The sequence below is a fragment of the Vulpes lagopus genome, chromosome 1 (assembly GCF_018345385.1).
Source record: "Vulpes lagopus strain Blue_001 chromosome 1, ASM1834538v1, whole genome shotgun sequence".
In the NCBI taxonomy this organism is placed as follows: domain Eukaryota; kingdom Metazoa; phylum Chordata; class Mammalia; order Carnivora; family Canidae; genus Vulpes; species Vulpes lagopus.
The window spans coordinates 101935121-101958358 of NC_054824.1; the positions used below are offsets into that span (position 1 = coordinate 101935121).

The 23238-nt window shown below is 34.7% G+C and overlaps 1 non-coding gene across 1 annotated transcript; it reads left to right on the top strand.

Annotated features, from left to right (window-relative positions):
- The first annotated feature begins 8793 nt into the window (after positions 1 to 8793).
- LOC121474701 lies at positions 8794 to 8900 on the top strand. Its single transcript, XR_005983482.1, has one exon. It is a non-coding gene; the product is annotated as a U6 spliceosomal RNA (small nuclear RNA).
- Positions 8901 to 23238: the final 14338 nt, after the last annotated feature.

Consider the following 23238-nt stretch of genomic DNA (forward strand, 5'->3'; position numbering starts at 1 on the left):
TCAATTAAAATTAATATCATATGAATCTGACTTACACACTGGAATTCAATGTAATTTTTGGTTTTTCTTTATCTGAAATTGAGGCAAATAAGCCATTGTATTTGACAGCAAGGTATAATATGCATAGCTCAGATAATTAAATGAAACACTGAAATTGATTAAGAATTAAAAGTGTATTTAAACTTTAATAGTGGGGAAATTTCCACTAACCAGAAAGAAATGAGTGTAACATTTGGGAATAGGTATAAAATTATATATTTATCATTCCTTGTGCCTTAATGCAGTTTTTTAAACAAATATATTGGAATTACAGAGATTTTCAGTGATTTTTCAACTTTAAAATAATTACAATGGTAATTTTTATTCTTGCGTCTGAACAGCTACAAATCCTACAGGTGTGTTTATTCCTACCAACAACATATCAGAGCAAACAGAGCATGTAACAAAACATTACTGAATTCTCACCACTGAAAATGCCAACCATGGAATAATGAAGTGAACAGCAAAAATGCTACATTAAAAAAATTAGATATTTAGAAAATCTTTCACGTTTCTTGCCTTTTTTTTGTCAGCAATGAATCATACTTGGTAACCATTTTCAGAATATTTTATATAAGAAAAAACTTCAGAAGAAAAGACAGCTAAATTTGAAAAATCTGTATTTTTCACTTTCTAAAAAGAAAAGACAACATCATTCCAAATGCATATTTTTAGATTGAACATAGACTGGAAAACAGGGCTAATTAATCTCTTAGTAAACGAATCTTGTATTGAAAATGTCAAATATAGACACTCTGATGGAAGTGGTTTCAAAATCGCTTAAATAAGAGATTTTACTCTCATAAATACTTCCAAATAGATATCCTTGTTTGATCATTATAATAATTGTTAAGAATAACTGAACAATTAATTGCTCAAATCCATAGTCAAGCTTAAAATAGAACAAAAACAATCTCTGTGTCAATCTTAGTATTTGCAGGAATGTGTTTTTTTATGTTTCAGATTATTAAAGCCAAGAAATTTTCTGACTAAATTAAAATTAATATAGAATTACCAACTTACAGCTAAAAACTGAAAAGTTCCTAAGCAAGGAGTGATGTAGGCGGAATCTTCCAACCCACACACCTTCCTCTTGAATACTTCAAGGGTTATGTCAAGCATATGCATAGACAGGAATGAAATACAATCAATATGTCAGATATAGTTAAATTATGTACACCTTGGAAGAAAAAGGATATTGAGTTCAGTTTTTCAAAGGGCAGAAAAGATTAAAGAAGAAAGGCCTAACCATTCAAATAGTTCCTGGAATGATTTACATTTTAATAGAGCAGTGATATAAAAAGACATACAGAATTGTTTTTATCATTTAAATTTTATAATTATAGGTGCATTTTAAGTGAACCCATAAAGAAATAGGTCAAATTCTAGCATTCTTTTTTATTCTTTTGATGTTCCTTAAAGAGTGATTATTTAAGATACTTGCATCTTAAAATATTCTACTGATTATCTGTTAAATGTCTTCTGATTCACCCACGATGCTGGTTGAAGGAACATTGTCATTCCTTATATCTATAATGCAGTTGCTTATCTTCCTTTTTTGTCCCACTACTGCTGAGCTATTGCCACAATAACCATTTAAACTGTGCCTGAAACATCTGTCATGATGCCATTATTTTTAACTCCAGCTTCCCTATCTATTTTCTTTATTTTTGTATTAAGTTCTCAAAAATTGCTTGGGTAGAGAAAACATTTCTTGAAATGAAGGCACCACATTTTATATCTCTTTAAGTCATAATAGTGTTATTTTTTTTCTTTACTGCTCTCTTAGCAGTTACCAGCATGGGTACTCTGACCATTTTAATAAAAATACAAATTTTTCCTGCCCTAGAATTGTTTTGTTGCCACATTTGCTAGGCATGGAAAATGCTCTAGGTTCCAGCGCTCTGGCCTAGTATCTTCTAGGATAATATTTAAAATAGCACTTTTGGGGGAGTAAATGCTTGTCTTCTCCTTTATAAAACCAACACATGATTTAACCATCTTCCTGCTGTCTACTATAATTATCTACAAATTCACTTGCAAGCATAAAATATGACCCTCTTAGATTAAAAATGAACTTGATAGTTATTGTTATATTTCAAATATAAAAACATATTTGACGAATTGATTTTTCAACAAGAATTACAGTACACTGAAAGTCTTCCTCATGTAAGCAGATACGATAGTGGGATAACATTTCAAAAAAGAAGTCTCATAAATATTCAGAGAAGCTGGCAAGAAAGGAGAGAATGGTCCAAAAACTAGGTAAATAGAGAAACCAGGAAAGGTAAGCTTTGTGCTAAAACTTGCTTTGCATTTGCCATATTATGTAAATTTGAGTTTTGTTAACCACATCAGTGCATAAAGAAAAAGCATGGCAAGAGAGGAGGCTTCAGAGATGCTATACTGTTTTATATCTGAATCTGAGTATTAATTATAAAAGATTTCAAAATTTTCTTTACACCATACCTATTCCTCCAAAAGTTCTTTAGGGATGCTATGTTTCACAATTCGGTTCAAAATATTTGAAACACAGTGTCAATTATAAGGGACCTGAGCTGTTCTTCTTGTCAGTATGCTTTACAACTTTAATAATATGCAAACCAAAATGCTATGTATCTTCACTTATAAAATTTTTATTACTATGCCAAAATAATTATATCTATGATTAAAATGAAAGTCCATGTTAGTCCATGCTCCTTACATCTGATATGGAGCAATTGTGTATATAAGAATTTCTTCTCTAATTATGCTTCTTTTTTTTAAATTATGCTTTTTTGCCATTTTTCTTTCTGTATTCCTCTTATTAATCCTATATTATGTATTAATCTCAAATCTCAGCCTTCCTGCTAGGTAGGCAAATGAAATTTATCTTATGCCTTTGCCATCAAATCGAAACAATAACATCATCATCACCAACGTCATCATCGTCATCATCATCATCATCATCATACACACACCATGGATTAGCTGCTATGGTTTTCTTTCTTAAATCACATTTTTGATATAATTTAAAAGAATAATAAAGAATTATTAGCGGTGTATTCCCCCTTGGATACACTGAGGCTGCAACTACATAGACAACAACTCTTTCTGAGAATAGAAGACTATCAGAACAGCTCTTCCACAGATAAATTAAAAGCCACATCATGAAAAATAAGGACACAGAGATGCAGTCTGGTCAGGGCCCATACCCCTGGCATAGTGACTGATAAGCAGGAGACATAGCATACCTGTAGGAGTTCTCCCTAAGGAGCAGGGGGTTGAAACCACACATTGGGCACCCACCTCTGCAACCCCCCACCATAGGAATCTGTGCCAGAAAGATGGGCCCACATATGTCTCATTTTGAAAATCAGTAGGACTTGACTCTGGAAGGTTCAAAGTGCATCAAGGTTTACCTTTTGGGAGAGCTAGAGTGCTATAGGAAACTGAGGCTCTGCTCTTAAAGGGCCTGCTCACAAAATCACTTGTTCTAAGACTCAGAACAGAAGCAGCAGTTTGAAAACTGCCTGGACCATATATAAAAGTGATTTATTGACTAATTTTGGGTTGTGTGCTGGAAGGACAGGGATCTGAAGAAACTTTCTGGGAGAATGTATGCAATGGTAGGCAGAATTATTATTATTATTATTATTATTATTATTATTATTATTATTATTTTGCCATGCTTCTGTCTCACTGTACTAATGCTGGCAAGGACCAGTTCTGACATGCTCAATTTTTTTGGAGCTACTTAACTAGCAGAATTTACCCTGTCCTGTGTCCCCTGTGGATCTACCTCACCCAACCCACCCACCCCCAGAGGGTACCCTTCCAAAGTAGCTCCTGCCTCTTCACATCCAGTGAACAGAACTGACCAGGACAGACTATCCTTCCCCAACCCACCGCAAAGCAGTTTTGCCCTGCCACACTGGCAGGTGGCTTTGGCTATGATTGGTGCCCCTGGCAAAGTGGCTCCTGCCCCACCACATTAGGTTGCCAGCCTTAGGTAGCTGATGCTCCCCAAAGCAGCTCCATCTCTGGTTATGGGAAATTCAGGCCCACTCACCAGTGAACTGACAGCAGCTAAAGCTGGGCTTCTCAGTCAGCTTCAGTTGGGGCCAGCACCAAACACCAGCCACACTCAGAACAGTCACAGTCCAGCCACAACAGGAGGTTACATGATCCAACACAGACAACACTTCAGAGTGCCCTATTCCTTTTTCTTTTTTAAAGATTTATTTATTTGAGAGAGCATGAGTAAGGGGAGGGCCAGAGAGAAAGAATCTCAAGCAGACTTCCTGCTGAGCACAGAGCCCAACATGGGAATCAATCTCATAATCCTGGTATCATGACCTGAGCTGAAATGGAGTTGGATGCTCAACCTACTGAGCCACCCAGATGCCCCCAGAGTACCTGATTTGTTGACCAAGGGGGATTTGTGCTACAGGGCCCCAGAGGAAGACTTCTACATAGACAACTCCTTTAAGACCAGGAAATAGAGCCAATCTACCTAATACATAAAAACAAACACAGAAAGTCAGGCACAATAAGGAGGGAGGAACATGTTCCAAATGAAAGAACAAAACAAAAACTCAAAAAAAAGAACTAAATGAAATGGAGATAAATAATTTTTCTAATAAATATTTAAAAGTAATGGTAATAACGATCATTATTGAACTTGGAAGGAAAATGGACACAGGGAGGATTTCAATAATAAGACAGGAAACATAAAAATGAACCAATCAGAGCTGGTGCATTCAATAACTGATATAAAAACATACTAGAGGGAATCAATGTCAGATTAAACAATATGGAACAATGGATTAGTAATAAAAATAAAAAGAAAAAATTTAAAAGGATCAGTGATCTAGAAGACAAGGTAGTGGAAATCATCCAGACTGAACAGCAACTACAACAAATTAGGATAGTTTAAAAGACTTCTGAGACAACATCAGAATAGGAACATCAACATCATATGGATCCAAGAAGAGAGAAGGGGGCAGAAAAATTATTTGAAAAAAATAGCTGAAAACTTCAATAACCTAGGGAAGATAATAGATATTTAGGTCCAGGCACATATGAACCCAAGAGAGAGAGCCCAAGCCAGATGAATCTAAAGACATTAACACCAAGGCACACAATAATTAAAATGACAAAGATGAAAGTTAAAGAGAAAAATCTTAAAGCAACAAGAGAAAAGTAATTAGTCACATATAAGAGAACCCCCATAAGGCTACCAGCTGATTTTTCAGTAGAAACTTAGCAGACCAGAAAATAATGACATAATATATTTAAAATAGTGAAAGAAAAAAATCTAAACCAAGAATATTCTACACAGAAGAATTATCATTCAAAACTGAAGGAGGAGTTAAGAGTTTCCCAGACAAATAAAAGTCACAGGCATTTGTCACCACTAAATTAGCCTTAAACGAAATGTTAGAAGGACTTCTTTAAATGTAAGAGGTCATAACTAGAAGTAAGAAACTGTGCAAGAAAAAGATCATACTGTGAAAGCAAACATATATAGAAGACAGTGGACCAATCACTTACAAAGGTAGTGTAGAGGTTAAAACACAAAAGTATAATCAACAATATGTACATTAATTAAGAAATACACAAAATAAAAAGATATAAAATATGACATCAACTGCATAAAACGTGAAAGGGGGAGGGAATAAAAATGTAATGCTTCCAACATGTGTTTGAACTTAAGCTTCCATCCACTTAATATAGACTGCCATAACATAGGATGTTATATATGAACCTCATGGTAACCACAAACCAAAAACCTATAATAGATACACAAAAAATAAAGAGAAAGAAATCTTAATAAAACACTAGAGAAAACCATCAAATCACAAGAGAAGAGAGAGAAAAAAGGAACATAGAAGAACTACAAAAACAACCAGAAAACAATAAACAAAGACAACAAGTACAGATATATCAATATCTATCAATAATTACTTTAAATTTATTTATTTATTTATTTATTTATTTATTTATTTATTTATTTATGTTAGTCACAGAGAGAGAGAGAGAGGCAGAGGCACAGGCGGAGGGAGAAGCAGGCTCCATGCACCGGGAGCCTGATGTGGGATTCGATCCCGGGTCTCCAGGATCGCGCCCTGGGCCAAAGGCAGGCGCCAAACTGCTGCGCCACCCAGGGATCCCCTACTTTAAATTTAAATGAACTAAATTTTCCAAAAAAAAGACATTAAGTGACTAAAAGGATTTAAAAAAAATAAGGCCCAGCTCTACGTTGTCTATAGGAGACTCATTTCAGACCTAAAGACACACATTTTTGAAAGTGAAGAAATGGAAATAACTAATCCATGCAAATGGAATGAATTAAAAGCTAGGATAGCATACTTATATGAGACAAAATGGACTTAAAATCAAGACTGTTACAGGGCATAAAGGTATTACATAATGATAAAGGGATAAATCCTACAAGAGGATATAACTATTATACATCCATTAAATATCTATGTATCTCATTATCTCTTTACCATTGAATATCTATACACCTAACACCAAAGCACCAAAATAAAACAGATACTAGAAACATAAAAGGAGAAATTGGCAGTAATACAATAATAGTAGGGGACTTTTAGCACCTCACCTATATCAGTGAATAGATCTTTCTGACAGAAAATCATTAGAAAACAGTGTCCTAAAATGACACATTAGACACAGTAAATTTAAGAAGATCGAAATCATATGAAGCATCTTTTTGATCACAGCAATATTAAACTAGAAATCAATTACAAGATAAAAGATACTGAAAAAAAACATGAACATGTGGAGGCTAAACAACATGCTATTACAGAACCAGTGAGTCAATAAGGACATCACAGAAGAAATAAAAAAAAAAAATTAAAAAAATAAAAAACTTGAAACAAAGGCAATGGAAACACAATGTTCCAAAATCTGTAGGGCATGGCAAAATAGTTTTAAGAGGGATGGTGATAGTAATACACATCTACCTTAAGAAAAAGAGAAATCTGTAATAACAGTTTGAATTTACATCTAAAGGAACTAGAAAAGATAAGCAAAACTCAAAGTTAGTAGAAAAAAAGGAAAAAATAAGGATCCAAGTAGAAATAAATAAAATAGACACTAAAAAAAAGAAAAAAGAACAATTAAACTAGCCATTTCTTTGAGAAGATTAAAAAAGAACTTTAGCCAATCAAGAAATAAGAAGAAACTTAAATAAAATGAGACATGAAAGAGATGCAACAACTAATATCACAGAAACAAAAGAGATTATGAGACCATTATGTACAATTATACACCAACAAATTAAACAACCTGGAAGAAATAGATAAATTCCCAGGAACATACAATCTTCCAAGATTGAATCAACAAGAAACAGAAAATCTAAATGGACAATTACTAGTGATAAAAATTGAATCAGTCATCAGAAATCTAACAAAGAAACATCCTGGAGCAGATGCCTTCACATGTGAATTGTATCAAATAGTTAAAGAAGGGTTAATGCCAGGACACCTGGGTGGCTCAGTGGTTGAGCCTCTGCCTTTGGCTCAGGTTATGACCCTGGGTCCTGGGATCAAGTCCCCCACTGGGCTCCCTGCAGGGAGTCTGCTTCTCCCTCTGCCTGTGTCTCTGCCTCTCTCTCTGTGTCTCTCATGAATAAATAAATAAAATCTTAAAAAAAAAAAAAAAGAGAGTTAATGCCTATCCTTAAACTCACCAAAAATGGAGGAAGAAGCAACACTTCCTGAGGTCAGCATTATCTTTATAACAGAACCAGGCAAAGACATTACAAAAAAAGAATATTACAGCAAATATTCCTGATGAACACAGATAAAATATTCTTCAATGAAATATTAAACAAATTCATAAGCACATTAAAAAGATCATATAGCACAATCAAGCAGGATTTAGTCTAGGATGCACATCAATTAACATGATATACCACATTAACAAAGTAAAGGCTAAAAATCTATGATCATCTCAATATATACACAAAAAGCTTTTAACAAAATTCACTATCAATTTATTAGAAACTCTCAACAACATAGATATAGAGGGAACATATCTCAACAAAATAATGGCCATATATGACCATCCCATAGCTGACATCCTAGTCAATGGTGAAAAACTGAGAGTTTTTCCTCTAAGATGAAGAATAAGACAAAAATGTCCACCCCACTACTTTTATTCAAAAACAGTACCAGTAGTCCTAGCCACAGCAATGAGACAAGGAAAAAAAAAATAACTTAATTGGTAAGAAGTAAAACTGTCACTGTTTCCAGATGACATGATACTTTATATACAAAACCCTTACCATTCTACCAAAAACACTACTGGATCTAATAAATTCAGTAAATTTTTAGGATGCTAAAATAATAGAAAATCTGTTGCATTTCTATACACTAATAATGAATCTTTAGAAAGGGAAATTAAGAAAACAATCCTATTTGCAGTTGCAGTAGATGCAGTTGCATTAGTAAGAATAAAATACCTAGGAATACATTTAGCCAAGGAGGTGTATGACCTGTACTCTGAATACTGTAAGATACTGATGAAAGAATTTAAAGGTAACAAAATAAATGGAAGGATACACCATGCTCCTGGATTAATGTTTAGATATCCACAATGCCCCCCAAAAATCTACAGATTCAACATAATACCTATGAAAAACCACTAGCATTTTTCACAGAAACAGAACAAATAATCTTAAAATTTGTATGAAACCACAAAAAACTCAAGTAGCCTAAGCAATCTTGGTAAAGAACCAAGCTAGTGCTCGCATCAGTAGCACATTTACTAAAATTAGAACGATACAGAGAAGATTAGCATGGCCCCTGCACAAGGATGACATGCAAATTCGTGAAGCATTCCATATTTTTTAAAGAAAAAAAAAACGAAGAACCAAGCTAGATATATCATGCTTTCAGATTTCAAGCTATACTAAAATGCTATAGCATCACAACAATATGGTCCTAGCACAGAAACAGACACATAGATCAACGGAACAAAATAGAGAGCACAGAAATAAATCCATGCTTATATGGTCAATTAATCTACATAAGAGGAGACAAGAAAAACACAATGGTGAAAAGATAGTCTCTTTAATAAATGGTGCAGGGAAAATTGAACAGCTACATTCAAAGGAATGAAAATGGGCAGCTTTCTTATACTATACACAAAAAAATAAATTTAAAGTAGATTAAAAACCTAGTGTAACACCTGAGACTATAAAAATCTTAGAAGAAAACATAGGCAGTAAATTCCTGGATGTTGGTCTTAGCAATATATATACATGGGCTCTGTGCAACTTGGGAAGGACGACAAAACCAAAAATAAATAACAGGATTATACCAAACCAAAAGTCTTTTGCACTGTGAAGAAAACCATCAACAAAAAAAGCAGCCTACTAAATAGGAAAAGATATTTGCAAATGATATATCTGACAAAGGGTCAATATGCAAATATATAAAGAACTCCTACAGCTCAATACCAAAAAAACAAACAAGCAAACAATCTGATCACAAAATGGGCAGAGGTCCTGAACAGACATTTTTCCAAAGACATAAAGATGGCTGAGAGACGCATGAGAAGATGCGTCATCACTCATCATCAGAAACATGCAAATCAAAACCATAACGAGTTACTACCTGACACCTGTCCGAATGGCTAGTATCAAGCAAGAAATAACAAATGGAGGTGAAGATGTGGAGAGAAAGGAATGCTCATGCGCTGTGAGGGGGAACGTTAACTGGTGCAGCCACTGTGGAAAATAGTGTGGCGGTTCCTTAAAAGATTAAAAATAGAGCTACCATATGATCCAGCAATTCCACGTCAGTGTATTCATCTAAAGAAAATGAAAATACTAATTTGAAAAGATTTGCATGTGTATGTTCATGGCAACACTAATTACAATAGCAACAATATGGAAACAACCTAAATATCCATTGATAGATGAATGGGTAAAGATCTGGTGTACTCTCTCTCTCTCTCTCTCTCTCTCTCACACACACACACACACACACACACACACACACACACAAACGATGGCATATTACTCAGTCATCAGAATGAAATCTTGCGAATTGTGTCATGTTTGGACCTAGAGAATTATATGTTAAATGAAATAAGTTAGAGATAGACAAATACCATATGTTTTCACTTATATGTTGAATCTAAAAAAATAAACATAAAAAAAAAAACAACAACACAGAAACAGCCTTATACGTAAAGACTACTAGTAGTTGCCAAAGGAGAGAGGATGGGAGTTAGGCAAAATAAGCAGTAAAAATTTTCAGTCATAAAATAAATAAGTCACGGGGAAGTAAAGTACAGCATAGGGCCTACAGTCACTAATCTTGTAATTACTTTGCATGGTGAGCAATGGTAACGGGCTTGTCCTGGTGATCTTACTGGGTATAAGTGTTAAATCACTATATTATATGCCTGAAACTAATGTGATATTGTATACCTACTTCAATAAAAAAAAAAAAAAGCAGAGCTCAAAAAAAGAAAAACCCAAAAACAAAAATAAAACTGGACTGAAAGTCTTTAACGTCAAGACGTCTAACAGTGCCTATTTCATTGTGAATGCATAAAGGCCCAAAAGTCCCTGTAAGTGTCTCTGGAAATAGACATTAAGTTTGTGGTCGTTCTCTTGGAAGCATTTCCCTCATGAAAAATTGTCGATGTTATGAATACACCACACTGGAACTTAGCAAAACACACCCTCTTCTGAAGCTTTGACTTCAAATCCTAAAGACACAGTTGCTTCTCCTCGGCAATCCCCACTTCCCGTAGATAAATGACTCCAGTTTATTCAACACAAACCCAACTCCATACGTTCTCCTGAGAGAACATTTTTAAATCTGAGTCTGATTTATCCTCTCTCTTCTGCCTCAGTTCGAAGGTTTTTGTTTACTACCAGTAAGCCCTCTTCTGTCCCAACTAGACCTAACATAATCCTCTTCTTTATATTCCATATGAAAGCAAGTTTAACTAGACTTTGACTCACTTACAAACACAATAGCTTTAAATTCTCTGGTGCACGTAGCAAATTTACTTTCTTTGTCCATAACATTTCATTGAATTTTATAATCAGAATAAATCTAATTCTGGGGTGAGAGTTTGCTTAGTTTGCAAGTTCTAGGGACAGGTGGGTGGTCCAGTCAGTTGAACCTTGGACTCTTGATCCTAAGGATCCTCAGGATCCTAAGTTCAAGGCAACATTGGGCTCCATGCAAGGTGTGGAGCCTATGTACTTAAAAAAAAAAAAAAAAAAAAGCAAACTCTTGGAGAAAGGTACAGCAATCCATTTTAAAAACTTTTTTAAAAATTATTTATTTATTCATGAGAGACAGAGAGAGAGAGAGAGAGAGAGAGAGAGAGAGAAGCAGACACAGGCAGAGGGAGAAGCAGGCTCCATGCAGGGAGCCTGACGTGGGACTCGATCCGGGATCTCCAGGATCAGGCTCTGGGTTGAAGGCAGCGCTAAACCTCTGAGCCACCCGGGCCACCCCATTTTAAATGCTTTTAAGATGATTGTGGTAAATGTAAAAATGTGAGAATCACTGAAATAAACTGTTTTTATTATGTTCTATCATCCCTTACTCTGGGCTGAAATTTTAGGAACAAGATCTTTCATGTAAAGTGCAACAAACATCTGTAGCCACATGGTATAGTTATTAGAATAAGTCCTGGACCTGATCTGAAGCTTTGACTTCAAATCCTAAAGACACAGTTGCTTCTCCTCGCAATCCCCACTTCCCGTAGATAAATGACTCCAGTTTATTCAACACAAACCCAACTCCATACGTTCTCCTGAGAGAACATTTTTAAATCTGAGTCTGATTTATCCTCTCTCTTCTGCCTCATTCCAAGGTTTTTGTTTACTACAGTAAGACCTCTTCTGTCCCAACTAGACCTAACATAATCCTCTTCTTTATATTCCATATGAAAGCAAGTTTAACTAGACTTTGACTCACTTACAAACACAATAGCTTTAAATTCTCTGGTGCACGTAGCAAATTTACTTTCTTTGTCCATAACATTTCATTGAATTTTTATAATCAGAATAAATCTAATTCTGGGGTGAGAGTTTGCTTAGTTTGCAAGTTCTAGGGACAGGTGGGTGGTCCAGTCAGTTGAACCTTGGACTCTTGATCCTAAGGATCCTCAGGATCCTAAGTTCAAGGCAACATTGGGCTCCATGCAAGGTGTGGAGCCTATGTACTTAAAAAAAAAAAAAAGCAGAGCTCAAAAAAAGAAAAACCCAAAAACAAAAATAAAACTGGACTGAAAGTCTTTAACGTCAAGACGTCTAACAGTGCCTATTTCATTGTGAATGCATAAAGGCCCAAAAGTCCCTGTAAGTGTCTCTGGAAATAGACATTAAGTTTGTGGTCGTTCTCTTGGAAGCATTTCCCTCATGAAAAATTGTCGATGTTATGAATACACCACACTGGAACTTAGCAAAACACACCCTCTTCTGAAGCTTTGACTTCAAATCCTAAAGACACAGTTGCTTCTCCTCGCAATCCCCACTTCCCGTAGATAAATGACTCCAGTTTATTCAACACAAACCCAACTCCATACGTTCTCCTGAGAGAACATTTTTAAATCTGAGTCTGATTTATCCTCTCTCTTCTGCCTCATTCCAAGGTTTTTGTTTACATACCAGTAAGCCCTCTTCTGTCCCAACTAGACCTAACAAATCTCTTAGGAATAGTCTCATGCAAGAACGTCTTTGAAAGACTATAGTTTGCTGTTTGTGCCGAGCATTTTTTCCCCTTAGCAAATACCACTGAAATTAATGCCAGAAAGAAAAGTTGCATTATGAACAAATGATTCTACTGTGCCCAATGTCCTCAGGGTGCTAAAGATTGAATAGTAATTATATCTTTTTGATAAAGACCACAAGATGTTTACCACTCACTTGCTGTGACCAAGTATTACTGTGCTGCAGCTGTCCCTCTAAATTAGCACCAAGAAATATTTCTTGCTGATGTCATGGAAGTGCAAAGATGGGTCTTTTTCAGGGAGAAACAAAATTCAAATCACTGTTATCTTTTCCTAGTTCCCCTTTAGAGCTCACTGCTCACTACTGCAATAGTGGTTTGTTTCTGATGCCAAAATAATTAAATTACAGCATAAATCTACATGTTATTAATGCTAAAAATGACTTTTTAAAAAGCTTTTATTTATGTATTCATGAAAGACACAGAGAGAAAGAGAGAGAGAGAGGCAGAGACACAGGCAGAGGGAGAAGCAGGCTCCATGCAGGAGCCCGACGTGGGACTCGATCCCGGGACCCCAGGGTCATTCCCTGAGCCAAAGGCAGACGCTCAACCGCTGAGCCACCCAGGGGTCCCTAAAAACGACTTTAGAAATCCTTTTCCGATTATGTCCTTTCAGTTTACAGAAACCATATAAGAAAGTTTGAACTCTGACTTTATAGTAAGGCTCAATCCTGGCCATCAAATAGTGTGTATGCTTCAGTGACCATGCACTGTATTCTGACCTGGCACCAAAAGACTTATAGCTATTTCCAAAAATAAATTAGTCTTCAAAAGATTAAAATTTTCTACTATACTGGAAATTCAAAATCCATCCTTAGTATTTAAAAATAACATTTAGAGTATGCATTTGGTCATACAATGTGACCACTTCATAGGATAAAAACCTAAACAAATTGTTAAAATATTGATTAGTTTCTATATCATTCACCACTCTAATAATTTTTCAGCATCAAACAAATCTTGAATGACAGAAAAAAGCTGAGTAGAGAAAGAACAGTAAATTTTTCTGAAGTTTGCAGAAACAGAGCATACCTGATCTGGAAGGCCTTATGATTCTGTGTAAAGGCTACCGTGATTTACCAAATTCTTTTGCCATCATTAAATGTCCTCAAACTTCTAGTCAAACTATGTCCACCAAAAATCAATTTTCATTTCTCAAAAATCCATCATTTCTATATGTCCAGTAATTTTTCTTTTTTAAAAAAAGATTTATTTATGGCGACCTTTTGGTGGCTCAGTGGTTAAGCGTGACCCTGGGGTCCGGGGTTTGGGTTCCACATTGGGCTCCCCGCAGGGAGCCTGCTTCTCCCTCTGCCTGTGTCCCCCACGCACCTATATGTCCAATAATTTCTAACAGCTGTTCCCTAACAACTTTTCTAGAGTAAAAAATCACCCTAATTAAACATTTATTTCATAGGTAGGACAGTTATCAGATCAATAAGTAGTAATTTTCTTTTTTTTTTTTTTTAATCGAAGGGCAGTGAATATCCAATGTTAGGTTCCTTTCAGGTGTGCACCCTAGTGATTTGACCAGTCAATAGGTTAGCCCACGCTCACCACCTCTGTAGTTACCATCAGTTGCCATACACCACCACCCCCAACCATATTCCCTATGCTTCACCTTTCATCCCGTGGTTGACTCGTAAGGAGTTCAAACAGTACTTATATTGCCTAAGTTGATTTCAACCAATTACTCATAATTTAAAATGAAATGCAGTAAACTAATAGTAAAGCAAATTGATTTACAATTAATATGAAACATATTTTGGAGGGAAAACAATACTAAAAAATGTATGTGATCTAGATAATCCCACATCCTAGATCTATATGGTCATGTTACTAAAAATGCATACTGATTATTTCATTTTTAGGACTGATTCCATGAAAATTTAAATTCATCAAAAGCATTAAAATCTGAAATTTATCAAAGATTTGTTTTTCATTATTGCAAAAGGAGATTTCACCTCTAATTTGTACAATTGTGTGAGCTGTCTGAGAGTATTTCCTTTATTTCTAAATGCATTTACCAATGTTAATTTCCTCTTTTTATCTATTCACAGAAAACAGCCTACTTTCTTTAAATAATCATTATTAAATTTCTAAAATGTGAAATTTAATCATTTTCAGCATTTCTTCCATCGATAAAATTATCTATGCCCTCTCTCCTTTGCACTCCATGCCACTTTATGTAAAGGCATATGAATGACCTTGTTTTGAATGAAATGTTGATGGATATTTAATTAACAGAATGTTTCTGCTAAGTACTTATTAGACTCTACAAAAACCCAGGGTGTCATAAAGATGAAAAAAACACATTCTTATTTTTTCTGTGGGGATAAAACAAACTTCTAGAATGTTATACATGGGAGAAAGTGATCCCCAAAGTGCTGAGTGTTACTGGAGATCAAGGAGGAGGAGGACATGCCTGGAAGGGAGGCATGTCCATGAGATAGTTGTAGGGTTGACTTTGAAGCATCAGCGTAATTTCAGTTAATCATTGGAAAGAAAAAAATGAAGAAAGAGATAAAGCATTACAGTTTGAGTGATTAACATAAAGTTACGGGAGCAGAAAACTGCAGAACATTTGCACCATCAGTCACCTGGTCAGCAGTCCAGGTGGGTAGAGATGGAGTTTTTATACATTTCCCTACACACATGCACTTTTCCAGACTGACACCTTATGCCCCCAATATTTGACTTCATATGCTATTTCCCTTCACACGACTATGCTTATCTTACAAACACATCCTAACGTATCCAGGTTTTTTACTTAAAGAATGATCTTTACAATTAGATATAATATATCATATGTGCTTAGATCAGTTTTAACTGTAGTAAGGCTGTTCCCTCTCTTGATCCAGAAGCCATTAGTAACTGGTATCAACACATAAATTAACCATTTTGCTAGTTTATCTTCAATAAAAATCTCAACATTTTTTTTCTTGCCCCTTCCCCAACCTGCTGTTAAACAAGATCTTACCACCTGTAGATTATTTTATACCTATTTTGAATTTATTTCAGCTCAATTTGATTTTGTATAATTTGGTTTTCTATAGCAGCATACTTGTCAATTTTTTCTGATTTGTTTAAAAATAATTATTTACTTATTTATTTATTTAGGAGAAACACAAAGAGAGAGAGAGAGAGAGAGAGAGAGGCAGAGACACAGGCAGAGGGAGAAGCAAGCTTCTTGTGGGGGGCCCTATGTGTGACTCGATCCCAGGACTCAGGGATCACGACCTGAGCCAAACACAGATGCTCAACCACTGAGGCTCCCAGGCAACCCAAGATTTTTTTAAAGATATTTTTGTGCCTATGATAAAAGAAAGTATTTGGCTTAGTTACTTAAATACTATATACAAACAATAATCAAATGTTTCAATAGATATAACACAAGAGTTATATTTAATTTATATTGATTGAAGGATTAATTTTTCAATGACAATTCACAGAGTTGTAGGTGTTTCTTTTGACTTAGATTTATCAAAATGTGTTTTCTATAAAATTATTCTGAGCTATAATCTTGTAATTTTATGTTTAAATATCATCTCTATAAATTGGAATTATAAATTACTGTTGTTTATCCCATGATAGGTTAAAATACTTAAATGTTTAAAAAAACCTGAATATTAATGTATTATTTTTTATTTTTTTATTACTTTTACATGTATCATTTTCTATAGAGATATACTACTACCATGTGGAAATTAAGCTTTCAAGAAATACTTTTCACGTGTTTCCATTCTTTGAAATTATTTTTTCCCATTTAGTGTAAAAGAAACAATATAATTAGAACTGAGTATTACTACCATCCTTGTAGATATGTTACATCTCATCGCAAAGATTGGGACTTTCCCTTTCAAGTTATTCTTATTATACTGGTATCATAAAAGTATTCACGTCATAAACCATTTCTTTGTCAAAATGTAGTCCCTATTAGCAAGCTGTTATTTTTAACACAGACTTTTCTTCTTAATTTAGAAAAATATATCTAACTTCCTATTAGGAAACTTCTCTCAGCACCTTTTAGGCAATACAGTAAAAATTGACCTAATCCCTGTCTTCCTAAGTCTCTTCCTAAAGACGAAATTCAGAATTCAGATATAAGAAGACTTTTTTTTTTTTTTTTTTTTTAAGATCCTAGAGTCAGGTTGTTTAGCAATAATCTTTGAAGCTCTGATAGTCAGGCAAATGTTTTTAACTTCTTCCCACTGCTGAAAAATAGACATATCCTTATACTCTAAGTTTACTTCAGAAGGTATTTTTGAAAAATAGCAGAAATCTCAATTCCAATTAATGGATTTGAGACATGAAGTGAAAATAAGTACATTGAGCCCTTCTGTATTTTTAATAATAGGAACTTATGTGTGTAATTTATTAGTACAATTTAGAGAACTTTTTATGCCATTTTTTTTTTGTTCATGAAGCAGTTAAAACAACACAAACATACAGAAGGACAAGGAAACCACTTCATATCACTGATATCATAAAAGACTTGAAGAAGCAAGGGAAAGCTCTGGTTTAATTATTATTGTTTAAACGTTAAGCTCCTTAACTCAATTCCCTCTACCTTCTTTTTAACATGAAAAGGGGCTGCAAGTCACTCTATCTACCTATCAAAACCTATATAAAGAATATCAAATAAATGATTGATTTATTTAATATAAAATAGATTTATTTAATAGCATAAAATAAACAACTAAAACATGACTGAATTAACTAAATTTTACAGATAGATCTGCTAAATTTCTTCAGATTTTTTCCTCCAAAGCATCTTAACTCACATTTCTATTTAATTATGTAATACTATTAAGAATTTTAAAGGTTTTTTTTCGTTTTTTTAAATTTTTTATTGGTGTTCAATTTACCAACATACAGAATAACCCCCAGTACCCGTCACCCATTCACTCCCAACCCCCGCCCTCCTCCCCTTCTACCACCCCTAGTTCATTTCCCAGAGTTAGCAGTCTTTACATTCTGTCTCCCTTTCTGATATTTCTGATATTTCTGATATTTCCCACACATTTCTTCTCCCTTCCCTTATATTCCCTTTCACTATTATTTATATTCCCCAAATGAATGAGAACATATAATGTTTGTCCTTCTCCAACTGACTTACTTCACTCAGCATAATACCCTCCAGTTCCATCCACGTTGAAGCAAATGGTGGGTAACAAATGTCATTTCTAATAGCTGAGTAATATTCCATTGTATACATAAACCACATCTGTATCCATTCATCTTTCGATGGATACCGAGGCTCCTTCCACAGTTTGGCTATTGTGGCCATTGCTGATAGAAACATCGGGGTGCAGGTGTCCCGGCGTTTCACTGCATCTGTATCTTTGGGGTAAATCCCCAGCAGTGCAATTGCTGGGTCGTAGGGCAGGTCTATTTTTAACTCTTTGAGGAACCTCCACACAGTTTTCCAGAGTGTCTTCACCAGTTCACATTCCCACCAACAGTGTAAGAGGGTTCCCTTTTCTCCACATCCTCTCCAACATTTGTTGTTTCCTGCCTTGTTAATTTTCCCCATTCTCACTGGTGTGAGGTGGTATCTCATTGTCGTTTTGATTTGTATTTCCCTGATGGCAAGTGATGCAGAGCATTTTCTCATGTGCATGTTGGCCATGTCCATGTCTTCCTCTGTGAGATTTCTCTTCATGTCTTTTGCCCATTTCATGATTGGATTGTTTGTTTCTTTGGTGTTGAGTTTAATAAGTTCTTTATAGATCTTGTATACTAGCCCTTTATCTGATACGTCATTTGCAAATATCTTCTCCCATTCTGTAGGTTGTCTTTTAGTTTTGTTGACTGTATCCTTTGATGTGCAAAAGCTTCTTCTCTTGATGAAGTCCCAATAGTTCATTTTTGCTTTTGTTTCTTTTGCCTTCGTGGATGTATCTTGCAAGAAGTTACTGTGGCCGAGTTCAAAAAGGGTGTTGCCTGTGTTCTCCTCTAGGATTTTGATGGATTCTTGTCTCACATTTAGATCTTTCATCCATTTTGAGTTTATCTTTGTGTATGGTGAAAGAGAGTCGTCTAGTTTCATTCTTCTGCATGTGGATGTCCAATTTTCCCAGCACCATTTATTGAAGAGACTGTCTTTCTTCCAATGGATAGTCTTTCCTCCTTTATCGAATGTTAGTTGACCATAAAGTTCAGGGTCCACTTCTGGGTTCTCTATTCTGTTCCATTGATCTGTGTCTGTTTTTGTGCCAGTACCACACTGTCTTAATGACCACAGCTTTGTAGTACAACCTGAAATCTGGCATTGTGATGCCCCCAGATATGGTTTTATTTTTTTAAATTCCCCTGGCTATTCGGGGTCTTTTCTGATTCAATGGAATTTACTTAAAAATTCATGTATAATGCTGTGGCTTTATTGTACATTATAAATTCTGCTTATCATATTATAATTGGGAAATATATCATATGTTTATTGTATCACAAAGTGGTTGTAGCACATGACGTCGTAGGAATGACAATTCCAGCAATATCATAAGTTCTCACTGTCTGGATGATGGAGTGCAGCCCATGTAGTAGAGCACACTTTTCCTTAACAATTTCTAAACAGAAACTTGCTGACTTTGTGAAGCTATTATCATTAATTTAAAATTACTGACAAATTGATGAGAAAGATTGTGTGATGCTACTTGGTGCTTGCCTTTATATGTAATAAAAACTAAATTAATTAACAAAGCACACTTTCATGTCCTAGAGTAAATAAATGGTATGTTAGAATTTGAGGTGTACACATCAGTTTTGTTTAAATATTATTTGAGGACTTGCCCAGTTTTGGTGAATCCATTAAAACAATATAAAACTTTTAAGTTTAGGAGGGCACCTGGGTGGTTCAATGGGTTAAGCATCTGCCTTCAGCTCAGGTCATGATCCCGAGGTCCTGAGATCAACCCAGCTCAGCAGAGAGCCTGCTTCTCACTCTCCCTCTGCCCTTCCCCTGCTTGTGTACTCTCTTTCTTTCTCTCTTTCTCAAATAAGACATATATATATATATATATATATATATATATATATATATATATATATAAAGAGCACTTTTTTAAAACATTTAGCACAAAATTTTATAATTAAATTGTTAATATTTTTCAAGCATTTATATCTTCATAGCCTGATTCTGCTCACATTCTCACAGTCCATTGTTTGAAATATAATAGGGTTTTTTAAAATTATATTAAAGGATGATTACACAAATGCAAAATATGTTTACATGAGGAGGGAAAGCATTTGGTATGAAATAAACTGCATGCACCAATGTATCAGTGCCATAAAGTCAAAATGTGATTTTTTCATGAAATGTTTAAAATAAATGTTTTATTTGGAACCATAGATCTTGTCACATAATAGAAATATTTCCAGTCAAATCAATTAATTAGTGTCTCTTGACGTCAGTTAAAGTGCTGTCATCCTTGTAGTTCCTGTACGCTTTCTGATACATATCTAATATAAATTTGATTGATTGAAAGATACCTCCTGTCAAACAAGTCTGGCGGAAACAAAATTAAGAAAAGGGAAAAAAAATGTCCTACTTCAGCAAAGTGGTTCAGATCTTGACTAAGTCAAGGGTCACACACCCATTTAAAGCAAATAATCCGAATTTCAACTGAAAGAGGAGAATCATCTTAAAAATGGTAAAAGGCTAAAATAAAAGTGGTGAAAGACATAAAATAAAATAATGAGTGAACATAAAGAGAAGGGAAGGATTTAGAGACTTATGTATTATGATGTAGGGATTCAAGATAATTTAATTGGACTGTGATCACCTGCATGTTATTTTAAACTACGTGGTGTGAAATGAGGACAAGTGTCCATTGAATGAGAAGAGAATCAGCACACACACATTAGCAAATATACATGGTTGTATTGGACACCTCAAGGACATTATGTAAAGCTGACCCCCATATCTGCTACTTGATGTCATATGAATTTTATATTTTCCTTCCTTATGGACCTTGCTGATTTAAAAATACAGGCAGATAACTGCTCCAAGCAGAGGCAGGCAGATCATTTCTATTGAGATGTGAAATGATGACAATAAGATAGCCTGACAGTGTCTATGTGTGGCATAAATTAAAATATGTGAAACTCTCCCATGTGGGAGACATATTTTATGTCATATATATGTCAAAAAATGTAATGTAAATATTGTAACATGTCACCCATCTATCATTTTTCACCTGTATGTGCAGGGCAAAGTAATATGAGTAATCTCATAGAAGTGAATATTTTGGACTACCTCCAGCAGATCTAGTATTAGCCTAATTTTCATCTCAACTTCTTTTTTCTCTTCAGTCTTCATACTAGAAACACTGTCTGGCTGCTGCTTTAACAATCATAAATTTATATTAATATCCATATCACATTATAGCCCTATGCAGTTTAGAATGGTTGGTGAAATGCAAGGCCAGCTACTTGATTTGCAGGGCCTACTGTAAATAAAACAAAAAACAAAATATGAGATTCCTAGTTAGAAATGCAGGGGAAAAGTGCTGTTTAAGGTAATAAATATAAAGCTTTTTCCATCCTCTCACAATTTGTTTTGCAAATTGTCATTGTGATTTTAATTTGCCTTCTAATGTTGTTTTAGGTAAAGAAAAATAAAAATTTAAATCATTAGCATGAGTTTTATCATAACCTTTATATGGGGTAATGGCAATTTTAAGATCCCTGAAATAACATAATTTGTGTTTTATAGTCACACATGCATATGTATTTTGTATGAACAGGGGAAACATGGCAGAAATCTAACTCAATTGCTTTTATTTCACTTGATACATGCATATGATACAACACTCTCTACGCCTTTGGCTCACTGATAAGTAAGCAGGGACTGAAAGAAAAAGAAATTATGGATTGTCTTATCTTTTTTCTTCTATGTCATCATTTCTTTAAAAGAAATATATATACACACACACACGCAGATTCTCTCACACAAAAAAAAGCAAAATTATTTTAAGCAGATAGTATTAATTTTTTTAAAAAATGTTTTAAAAAATTGCTTAATACTTAAAAAATTAAAATCAATAAGATTTAACTGAAATGAATCTTTGATAGGTAAATAAAAGTAAAAGGATGTAACCTCTTTTGAATAGAATAAGCATATCAAAGAATGTCAATAACTTAACTCATTGGTTGTTCTGTGAGACACAAGGAGGGCAATATGAGGGAGGGATATATGGAGAAAGAAGGGAGATATGAGATCTTTAAAGTTAGCCAAGAAAGAAAGTTGTCTGTTCCTCAAGGATCAATTGAATGATGAATGGGCAGATTTCTATTTGCAGCTGCATCCCAAATGCTCATATATGTCAACAAACAAATAAAACAGATGTTGTCCAAGTCATTGATGGAGCGAAGAACAGATGGGCTAGATGTACTGTATGAGAACAAAAATGTACCTAGGCTGTGATCGCACAGAGTGCGATCCCATTGACCAAACCTATTTTATAATAGGATGAAACTTATTAAAAAGAAGACAACAAAGTAAGATAGGAGCTGACAAAGCAGTTTAGCTGTGATCAGAAAGAAAAAAAATGATATACTGGCAAAATCTAAAGTAATGAAAGTTAAAAACATACATAAGGGACTGTACCTGGAATATTATTTATAATAATTGAATAAGTGATAATCTATTGTTCATTATAGCACATATTTTGGTAGTAAATATTCTAGTACCAAAAATAAATCATAATTACCAAAACTCCTGTCTATTCTATATCTGTCTCAAACTGTGTAATGCCTCCAAGGCTAATTTATGCTTTAAAAAAATGACATATTGTATCTCCTTGGAAAATGTAAAAGGTGTAAAAATTATGCATACCCACAGATATGCATATATTTCTTTCTCAGAAAACTAGCAGAATATGATGAAAATACATACTATTATTCATTTTCATACATAGAAATATAAATAGTAATCAAAAGAAGGAAACAGTGTTCTTCCTTCAAGTGTTTATCTTTGACATAATCAATTGCCCTAGAAGTTTCCATATCACCTTCTGCTTCATGTGTCCATGTTCTATAGCCTACAGAATATCTGTTCTCTCTCTCATACTTCCAGAGATCACCCTCTATCTCAGGCTAGCACAAGTCAGGAGTTCTGTGAGTCGTTAACAGGCCATCTCCCAGCATGGGAGCCTCCTTTATCTGAAGCTGCAGGATTAGAGTTGTCCTCCAGCGAAATCTAGACAAACCTACAAAGAACAATTACATGCCTTGTCACAATGCCTTTCCTATTCTCTCAAAGGCAGAAAACCTCCCAGGTCATCATCAGCCACACTTATTTCTATAATGCCTTAAAAATGCCCTGAGATGACATATCTTCCACATTTTCCTGTCCTCATCCTCCCAAATATAGTCTTCTCTGGAGATCAGGATCTGTCACCAACAAAATCCCTGTATCCTC